This window comes from Octopus sinensis, linkage group LG7 (genome assembly GCF_006345805.1).
Source record: "Octopus sinensis linkage group LG7, ASM634580v1, whole genome shotgun sequence".
Classification (NCBI taxonomy): Eukaryota; Metazoa; Mollusca; class Cephalopoda; order Octopoda; family Octopodidae; genus Octopus; species Octopus sinensis.
Genome location: NC_043003.1, coordinates 50,378,764 through 50,388,391, shown reverse-complemented (window position 1 = coordinate 50,388,391; position 9,628 = coordinate 50,378,764). Strand labels below are relative to the sequence as shown.

The 9,628-nt window shown below is 36.8% G+C and overlaps 1 long non-coding RNA gene across 1 annotated transcript in view; it reads left to right on the top strand.

Annotated features, from left to right (window-relative positions):
* Nucleotides 1-5,101: 5,101 nt before the first annotated feature.
* The window catches only part of LOC118764087, a 6,905-nt gene continuing 2,378 nt past the window's right edge, over nt 5,102-9,628 (top strand). Inside the window, exons 1-2 of the long non-coding RNA XR_004999877.1 lie at nt 5,102-5,113; nt 6,645-6,823. This is a non-coding gene — a long non-coding RNA (uncharacterized LOC118764087). The remainder of the gene's footprint in view (nt 5,114-6,644; nt 6,824-9,628) is intronic.

Below are 9,628 nucleotides of genomic sequence, written 5' to 3'. Positions count from 1 at the left end.
CGTGTGTGTATATGTGTGTATATTTATATATATGTACACTTTGCATACGTGTTAATGTTGATGTAATATCTATTATGTAACTAACAAAATTATGAATCGGCTATAAACAAATGAAACAATCATCTTCTCTCTCCCCTCACTTCTCTTATCTGTTATATATGTGTGTGTGTGTGTGTGTGTGTGTGTATGAGTGTGTGTGTGTGTGCATGTGTGTAGGTGTGTGTGTGTGTGTGTGTGTGTGTGTAGGTGTGTGTTTACATATATCGGTTGAATAAAGTTAAAACATGGTCTGGTATTTTAACATTAAAAAAATATTCAAGTAGCACTTTCATGCTTTCGTGGTCATCATCAGATTTCGAAATGGATTTAACTGACAGTTGAGTTCTTTACAACTGTAGTACCGCTTAGAACGTTCCAACATGAGTTGAGAAACACAGAGAAGCGATCCCCAGTAGATTTACTATAGCCTTCATACTAAACACGGTCAGCCTCATCCTCGAAAACAATACATTCCTTTTCAACGGGGGAAAACAAAAGCTTTGGGTATGCAATTCGCTTCAGTTTTCGCGAACTCGGTATTTGGGATACTTGGAACAAAGAGCTATGTAAAAAATTAAAGGGAACAACGGCATGACCTTTAAAAGACATATAGAGAACACATGGAAAATATACCTCGATGAATGTTTCCTAATTTGGACCAAATCCCTAGAAAATCTGGAAGAATTCAGCACCCTCCTCAACAATTTACACCCCAGTCTCAAGTTCACAAGAGAAATGAGCAACACACAATTACCATTTCTTGACATAATGGTAATTAAAAACAACACCGCAATCACAACTGATAATTATTAGAATTCACAGATACACACCAGTACCTAAATTACAAATCATGCCCCCAACACGCAGGAAAATTTGTACTATAGTCGATGATCCAAATACCAGAAACACGCTACTTATAGAACCCAAAGGATTTATACTCAAGTAAAATTACCCTCCCCTACTTATAGAAATAGCATACAACGAGCAAAAGAGATACCCATAGAACAAATTAGACCAACACGAAAAAGATGAACCCATCAACGGAACACAGTACCAATTCTAGTTACACACAATCCGCATCACCAAAACATTTTAAACATCATCAAAACAATTTTGCCAATCATAAAACAAAGTGAAAAATTAAAAAAAAAGTAATAACTAATCAAACACTTATCTTAACCAAAAGGCAACCTAAAGAATCTCTTAACAAAGGTAAAATTCAACATGAATAAACAGGATAAAACATTCACAGTATCCAAATATAATGATAACAGATGTGGAACATGTCCATATATGCACATTGGTAGATCCATTACAACAAAACAATGGATAGAATTTCTCAGATGCAGATATGAACTGCAAAAGCAGAAATTTGATCTACTGCATCAAATGCCCGAACAGCGAGGAACTATATATAGCCGAGACTAGGAATGAAGTATCAAAACGCTCACAAATCTACAGACAACAAATCCAGAACACCAATGTTAGCTAAATTCCATTGAGTGAACATATAGAAACGTATGATCAGAAAATGGTTCTAATTGTTCCTTTCCACAAATTATATGACGCAAGTAAGGTTAGAAGAAAGATAAAAGAAAAACGGTTTATTAAAATGTTCAAACCTGTTCTGAACGGAAATAACAGCAATAATGAAACAAACAGCTAATGAATATAAACAAATTAAAGAATATCGGTACTCCCGGAAAACCATGGCGTTTAAGCCGCATGCGTTCTAAGAGGTACTACAGTTGTCAAGAACTCAACTGTCAATTAAATACATATTGAAATCTGATGATTACTATGAACGTATGGAAGCGCTAATTGAACTTTATGAACATTACAAAATATTTAAAATGTCAAAATAGCATGATAAAAAAATGAAACATGGAAACCAGACCATGTTTTAACTTTATTCAACTGAAATGTATATCTATACACATTCACACAAATTCGGAATAATAAGACACAATTAGCGTTACACGATGTTTGTGCCAAATCTGTACCATTTGAATTATAAATACAATCAGCCCTATACGCTACTGTACGATTTTTGTCTCCCCTGTTTCACTCACTATGCATGGACTGACTTCAGGCTAACGCATGTGACATCTTTTCAAAATGCCTCGGAATACGATCTGTCCCGAAATCTGCTGTTTGCAGAGTGGATGTCTTATATTTATATGTGTTTGTGTGCGTGTGTGTATTTGTGTTTGTGTGTGTGTTTGTGTGTGCGTGTGTTTGTGTATGTGTTCGCGTGTGTGTTTGTATATGTGTGTGTTTGTGTGTGCTGTTGTTGTTGTTCTTGCTCTCATTGTTGTTGTTGTTGTTGTCGTACTTCTAAAAAATCTATTAAAGGTTCGATACGTGCGTGGCTTTGATCACATGTTTGGTCGATCAGAATTGAACATGATAAATAATAAGGACAAAAGCAACAAGATCACAACAAAGTTCTCTGCAGTTTTGAGCAAAATACTCATCCTCAATCCCTTACGAGAATGATATTCCAGAGAAACGCAACTGTGTGGCTCCCATATGGCGAATAAAAATATAACCGCGTAACCAATACGATTCGTGGCAATATCTAGGTCTATACAATACTGCTAACTAATAAAACTACTCTCTAGAATTTCCCGGAAACCACTTCTACCTTCTAGAATTACCTTAGCCGCCAACTTTTCAAAGATTAGTAAATCTTTTTTTACGAACCATTAAACAAGTTTCATTGCATAATACTGCGCCTTTCGGTCAATGAGATCATAGTTAGTTAGTTAAGCAATCTTAGACAGAATAAATACATATATAAAAACAAACCCGAGAATTTGAATTTGTGTAACAACGCGCCGCAGTAGTCATCAAGTGGTTTGATGGCGTCAACAGGAAAGACAAATGCAAGTTTATCCAAGCCGAAGTCATTGATGATTACCCATCCTAAAAACCACCCAATTCGTCAAGACTCACACTAAGAAGAAAATAAAAGGGAAAGAAAAACAGAAAAGAAAAGTATACGTGGACGTAAAGAAATACAAGCGCAGGCGCGGCTGTGGGATAAGAATTTAGCTTCCCAACTTCATGGTTCCGGGTTCAGTTAAAGCCTTGTGATTCGGTAGTCGGAAACTGAACGAAGCTGATCGTATATATATACACATACATATATATATATATATATATATATACGATCAGCATATATATATATATGAGAGAGAGAGAGAGAGAGAGAGAGAGAGAGAGAGAAGAAAAGATATATATATATATATATATAATGATGCACATAAGCAAATAAAACTGTTGGGGATAGGTACGCTAAATATACATACATACACAAGTAAACAGGGAGAAAAAAAAGACTGAAAATATTCAGACGATGAATATTCATATATAAATTTATAGATATTTCTATATTAACAGAGCAAATTTACACAGAAAATTATGGAAATAAGGCATGATGTTACAGGCTCGACAGCTGTTTCAGTGGGCTCGGAATTATTTCATAATATTGGCAGATGTCGTTCGTAAAATGTCGAGTATATGCAACCAACAATAGGAGCATAAAAGCATTAGGTAGATCCGACTTCCGTCTTCAGAGTGGAGGGGTGAGTATCTAACCTAGATACTCAGCTCACCATTTACATATATATATATATATTATATGTGTGTGTGTGTGTGTGTGTGTGTGTGTGTGTGTGTGTGTTTATATATATTTTGAATATCTAACCCAAACAGTTTTATTTGTTTATTTGCATCATCATCTTCCATATCTGTTCACCTGGATTTCTCTAATATCCACTCTTTACCCCACAAGCTTAGTCTTCTGTAAAGATTTCGAGGTTTAAATTCATATCATTTGAGCACTACTATGTGTATGAGTCCACCCGTGTTATAGAAAAATGACATATAACCAGAACCCGAGAACTCGTGTTTACTCCGCAATCCGTTCCACTCCTATATATATGTACAGCTATCCCTCAGCTATCGCGGGTGTTACGTTCCCAAACCTCCCATGATAGGTGCAAATCCGCGAAGTAGAAACAATACTGTATATTTTAAAAAATTGTCTTTATAACTTGTATGTATTTATTTTATTATGAATACAAAACAACACCACTGAAGAATCGACGTAAGGTGAACCGAGATAAGTGAACCGCAATATGGCGAGGCATTACTGTATGTATGCATGTGTAAGCGCGCGATTCTTGACAAATTCTTTCATCCCTTTATTCTTTTCTTCTTTTATTTGTTTCATTTATTTGACTGCGGCCATGATGGAGCATCGCCTCTAGTCGAACAAATCGACCCCAGCACTTATTCGTTGTAAGCCTAATACTTATTCTATCGGTCTTTTTTGCCGAACCGCTAAGTTACGGGGAAGTAAACACACCAACATCGGTTGTCAAGTAATGGTGGGGGGACAAACACAGACACACAAACACACACACACGCTCATATATATACGACGGGCTTCTTTCCGTCTCTGTATATCAAATAAATCACAAGGCTTTGGTCGGTCCGAAGCTATAGTAGCAGACTTTTGCCCAAGGTGCAACGCAGCGAGACTGAACATGGGACCATGTGGTTGGTAAGCAAGCTACTTACCACACATCCACTCCTATGCCTATACTACACAGCCACTATGCACACTAATATATGTTAGTACAAATACACAAATATATGAGCTTGAGATATCGTTAGTGTTGAGACTAAATACACAGCATATTTATTTGGGATTCTGATTTTAAGTCATGCGGGGATTAGCTTTGCTTTTTATCCTTTAGGATTCAGTAAAATAAGGTATGATTCAAGTACAGAGCTCAATATAATCGATTTACCTCCTGTCCTCAAAATTGCTGGCCTTGTACCTAAATTAGAAAGTATCATTATTATTATGATTATAATTATAATAATTTTTATTATTTGATAAAAAGACAGTCACTTAAACAAATTCCATTTGCACATTGGCGGTGATATCGAATTACTATGCCCTCCCAAAAATCTTCAGGCCTTGTGCCTATTGTAGAAATATTCATGTTGTAATGTATTATATATTATATATAATATATATATACTATATGTGTTGTAAGTAGCTTGCTTACCAACCACATGGTCCCGGGTTCAGTCGCACTGCGTGACACCTTGGGCAAGTGCCTTCTACTATAGCTTCGGGTCGACCAAAGCCTTGTGAGTGGATTTGGTAGGCGGAAACTAAAAAAAGCCCGTCGTATGTATATATATATATATCTCTTATTATAAAAGGCAGATTTTATCTGCCTCCCTTTGTCAGTTATAGAAATCTACAATATAGGATTTCTTCAATTACAATTTACCTAGCATTTTTAAGAGTAGAATGCATCGGGTTTTGCCAGGTCCAGTTTTTAAAATTTAAACTCCAATTAAGCAAAATTTACAGAAAACTCACATTCTGGTGTGTATGTCAAATGCTTTTCTTCGTCTGGTTTACAGCACACGCAAACGCACACACACAGTGTGCAACGAATAAAGTGAAACTAGATGTAATATTTGTTTCTGTCTATCACGCTGATAGATACATGAATAAAATGTATGGCAAGCTAACAGATAAGAGTGAGTGAAAATGTTCTTGGAAGAGAGTAAATAGCGACAGAGTGATTTGAGGAAGACTAAACTGAAAGTATGAAACAGTGTTTATGTATAAACAGACGACACTTATATAAACCCTTTCGTTACCAAACCGCCCGAATTTACCTATTCATATTTAAATGAGAATATCAGAGTAAATCTCTTTAGTACATTCGTGAGAAACACGAATTATACTTCGTAAACACTTCAAATACAGTTTTGTACAAAAATCGAAGTGTAATTTTAATTCCGTGAATTATGGGAGATTTTTTTCCGAAATTTGTTCCTATTGTGTTTTCAAAATTTCTAATTCTGACAAAAAATGGATACGAAGTTCATTATATCAAGCAGCGAGTCAGAATTCGAAGGATTTTCTACTGAAGACCTTCATAAATCTAACTCTATGACTGAAAAAAAAAGCATCTTTATATAAGAGTGAAGTTGTGTGTCTGTCTCCTACGATTTAGATTCGTAACTACTCCCACATTTTGCGGTGCAGTTTAACCAAAAGCGGGTATCTTATAGTCGTGATTCATATCGAGCCCTTCAGGGTATTAGCGCGCGTCTACGATGAGTCTACGATTTTTAAAAAAATTACCATCATATTTTTCCATTTTAATGCATTTTTTTCGCTTTTATATAAGGGAAGTAACTCTCTAAAATTATCTACGATGTGTCAACGATTTTAAAAAAAAATTACCTTAATTTTTTTTCAATTTTTAATGCATTTTTTTTGCTATTTTTTGGCTATAACTCTCTAAAAATGCTTATATAGTTATTTCCCTTACAAACCCGAGCAACGCCGGGCGATACTGCTAGTATATATATAAATGAACGAATATAAACAGGAGATACAAATATTACAGGCACTTCCCCTCCCCACACACACACACACTCACACTAACTAAACATAGACACACATAGCATGCGCAAATGAAGACACACACAATAGGAATAGAAAATACAAAATGGCTGATCGTTAGTAAGGAGAGACACACAAATAAGAAAGAAGAAAGCAAAGGACCACTGATGAGGTCACAGGAGTGTGACGAAAGAACTCTGGCCGAAATAAGATTAAGATTAATGTAAAAAATTAATAACGCTGAAGCAACGTAACACCAAACATATAGTGCGTGCGTTTTTATTGGCTAAACTGGCAAAATGACCATTCTTAAATACAACTATATATATATATGTATACATGTATGTATATGTTTGTGTGTCTGTGTTTGTCCCTCTAACATTGCTTGACAACCGATGCTGGTTTGTTTATGTCCCCGTTACTTAGCGGTTCGGCAAAAGAGAACGATACAATAGGTACTAGGCTTACAACCAATATGTCTTGGGGTCGATTTACTCGACTAAAGGCGGTGCTCTAGCATGGCCACAGTCAAATTACTGAAACAAGTAAAGAGAGGGTATATATATATATATGTATATATATTATATATATATATATATATATATATATATATATACATATATATATATATACATATATATATATATATATATATATATATATATATATATATGTATATATATTTATGTAAGTATGTATGTATGCATGTATATATATATATTATATATATATATATATATATATATATATATATATATATACTTAGATATAAATATATACACGTACACACATATATACACATGCACATACATATACAAATATATAAATATATATATAATGTATATAAATACATATATATACACACGCGCACACACGCACACACACACATATACATAATTTGTATATCTATGCACTCTTCTGGTTTAATATATATTTTCAAAATTTTTCTGATAACCAAAATAAACAGTCGCTAGATTATTCCCAAGATTCTGACATTAGCAATGGATCCGGCGATAAATCGTTTTTTAAATCAGATGAACTTTTGAAACTTCAGAAAACAACTGACCTGGCAAAAATGGGTCAAATTAATACTTCGGCATGCATAAATATGTGTAGCTCAACATATGCGCTTTCAGGCACACACACTGACACGCAGACACACAGACACACACACTCGCATACGAGCACGAACACACACACATTCATACAACCATACCTGCATACATACATTACATAATTTATACGTATGTAATAAATATAATTACATAAGTATAAATATACATACACACATACATGCACACACATATACATACATAGGTGTGTGTGTGTATGTATGGTGTATGTATGTATGTATAATATTTCATATATGGTGCATTTCTTTTCTTTTTATTATTGTTTGTCATTTGACTGCGTCAAACACAGACACACAAACATATACACACACATGCATATATATATATATATATATATATATATATATATATATATATATATATATATAGATAGATAGATATAGATATATACGACAAGCTTCTTTCAGTTTCCGTCTACCAAAGCCTGCGTTATTCAAGGCCTCGATGTCAACAAGGGTCACGGCCCTGACGGCATACACCCACAGGTTATCAAAGCGTTGGCTCCGGTCATCTGCGAGCCCTTAACACGTCTATTCAATATGTCATTGGAGACGGGTGTTATACCTGCGGACTGGAGAACAGCGATAATCTGCCCAATTTTCAAGAAAGGGAGCCGCGAAGACCCGCTTAACTACCGACCGCTTTCCCTCACATCAATAATCAGCAAGATGTTCGAAACCATCCTTAAGAAAAGTATGATACTCCACCTCCAAAACACAGCCTCTATCTCTGATTCCCAACACGGCTTCGTGCCGAAGAGATTATGCTTGACCAACTTACTGGTAATGGAAAATTGGTGACGCGCATCCTCGATGATAGTGATGCTGTTGACATCGTTTTATTGGACTTTGCCAAAGCTTTTGACTCGGTAAACCACCGCCTATTACTTGTCAAGCTTCAAGCATATAGTTTCCATCCGGATATTGTACGATGGGTTGGTGCCTTCCTCTCAGATCGCTCCTTCCAAGTCCAAGTTAATGGTTCGCGATCCGACGTCTCCAGTGCGAGTAGTGGCGTGCTTCAAGGTTCAGTGCTTGGGCCCTTATTGTTCTTAGTCTTCATAAATGACTTGCCCGACGACCTCACGTAACACACCCTTCTATTTGCCGACGATGTCAAACTGGTCGCTCCTCGCGGTGATATAGAGGATCTTCGTCGATGCCTCCACCAAATTTGGAGGTGGTCTAACGAATGGGACCTGTGTTTGAACGTGTCAAAGTGCTGTCATCTGCCTGTTGGCTCTCCTCCTGCAACTCAACTTGATTTCGAGCCGGGTCGTCTGCTGCTGGAGAGGACCGATCAGGTAAAGGACCTGGGTATCTTGGTGGATTCCTCCTTTTCGCCTTCGGCCCAGTGCGTCCATGCATTGCCAACAAAGCACGCGGAATTCTGTTCTTGATTCGACGGTCATTCGGAATGCTCACAGCAGCCATATTCCTACCACTCTATGTCACGCTGGTGAGACCCATATTGGAGTACAGGATTCAAGCCTCTTCTCCTTATCTCCTCAGAGACATACAGCATCTCGAAAGAGTCCAGAAGCTGGCTACCCGCATGGTCCATGGTCTCAAGAATTTGTCTTATGAAGAAAGGCTGAAGACGCTCGACCTTTATTCTCTAGAAAAACGCCGCCGCCGTGGTGATCTCATTCTCGCTCACATCATAAGCGGAAAGTGTAACCTCTCGAAAGAGCTGTTCTTCACTCCTGCTCCAGAGCGTCGGCTGCGGGGTCATTCCGAAAAGCTCTATCTGCGACGATTTCATCTCAATCGAAGGAGAGGGGCTTTCTCCGTCCGGGTTGCGGATCCGTGGAACAAGCTGCCAGACGAGATGGTGAAGATGCTGACGACTGCTTTGTTCGAAGTCTCCCTTGACCTCAAGTGGCCTAAACTCTTTACATGAACACCACCCTGTGCATAACTCCATGTCCCCCTACATGGCCTTGCTTTTTGCTTTTTGAGCCAAAAAATTAACTAACTATATCGATTATCAGATTTTTTAGGGC